Raw genomic sequence first — 1828 nt, forward strand, 5'->3', positions numbered from 1 at the left:
ATGCACATACTGAAAGCTACCTGGTATCACACCTACATTTTTGTGAGGTGGCTTCCTCAGCAAATACAAATTGTGAGAAGAGATCACTCCTCCTAAACGCTTTGGAACTGAATATTCAACCTATGGGTGAGCTTCCTAGTTGAACAAAATTATACATAAATCCATATTCTGTAAAATATATATTTTTGCATTTGTGGATGATATATATTTCATGATGAATTTCGATTGGCATATATTACTACATTTTAAAGTCTGTGTGTGTGTTTTGTGTGTGTGTGTGTGTGTGTATATATATATATATATATATATATATATATATATATATATTCTCCATATTTTTCAAAATATGAAATATTTGTGTCTTATTTAGAGTCCCAAAATTCATTCATGTTCATGTATGTGGATTTATAATAAAATTTTCACAAGATTATTCTCAGAAATATTCATCCACCTGAAGTTCATATTTGTTTCCTAGTACTGAAAACTAACTACAGTGATTGGTGCCTTCAAATCCTAATATTTCTACAGTAACTGAACCAGTTTAACATCAATGCATGTAGAATTCTATTGGACGTGATGTGTATTTTGACGTTCGTTTTTATTCCACACTGGTACATTACTCTTTCTTAAGTTTATGGACATCATAGGACATATATTTCATCAACAATTTCGCAAATTTATAGGCATTTGTTTCACTTTCAATCGCTTCCTGCTTCAGAACACATGTATTCCTCCAGGTTTCTTGACTGGTCTTTTCTTGAGACTTGTTTCCAAACAAATTATTTTCGATTTTCATAATCAATTTGAAGCAAAGTCACACACTTTTCATGATAAACCAAAATCCTCATATTTCCATTAGATGTATAATGGGTTGGAATGAATGATTGTATATTAATATAAGATTTCTTATTTGTTTTCAAATTTATTTCAATCTATTATTTCAAGTTGAAACCAGTTTTATTATTTATTCACAGTATGGTCTATTCATGCATTTCCTCTGTATTCATAGACACAGGGTGCACCTTTTTGTAGCCCCAATACAAATTTATACATCTTCAAAATATTGCTTCCAGAAATGGTGGAAGAAATACTCATGTCACCTGATCTACATATACATTTCATCACAGTAATATTCTAGACACAAAATTCAAAGGTCACACTTATGATTCTACCAAATCCTAAATAGAAAGTGAACATGGATCACTAAAAACATCCATGTCCAGGGTGCCTTATGCTCTCAAATGTCAATCCGATTGGTGACTACATATTTGTTTCTTCCTAAGATTATATGTTCAACCTCAACCCTGTTGAAAATATCTAATCCTATCACTCACTTTATACTTTGCCTGATTTCCTAATGTCTCTATTGATATCTGCATTCCTACATATTTTCCCCACTTCATCGTTGTTAGAGACCCTTCATATGTGCTGTTACTGAAATTCACTCTCTAACCGAAACCCTATTGCTAAATAACTTTTGGTCCAAATCCTATACTCATTGTTCTTCCGATACTTACCGACTATCTTCCTGATCCTACTGACTATCTCTGTTTGAGGGGATGTTCTCTTCTACATTCAATCATCCAAGGTACAAGTTCCTATGCCATTGTATATCAATTTATCTGAGACACCTGTGCAGAACGTAATTCAAGCTAAGTAATCCAATCAAGGACCCAATGACTTTCTGGACTTCAAATCTTACCTGGATTTCTGTTTTCATACTTATATTTCACCTATATATTCTTGTAAGTATTGCAGTTACCCAATACCATTATACATCCCGTAGAATGATTCCTAACCCAAATCGAACTGGTTATTAAGCATAACC

Source organism: Callospermophilus lateralis, unplaced genomic scaffold (genome assembly GCF_048772815.1).
Source record: "Callospermophilus lateralis isolate mCalLat2 unplaced genomic scaffold, mCalLat2.hap1 Scaffold_1058, whole genome shotgun sequence".
Taxonomy (NCBI): Eukaryota; Metazoa; Chordata; class Mammalia; order Rodentia; family Sciuridae; genus Callospermophilus; species Callospermophilus lateralis.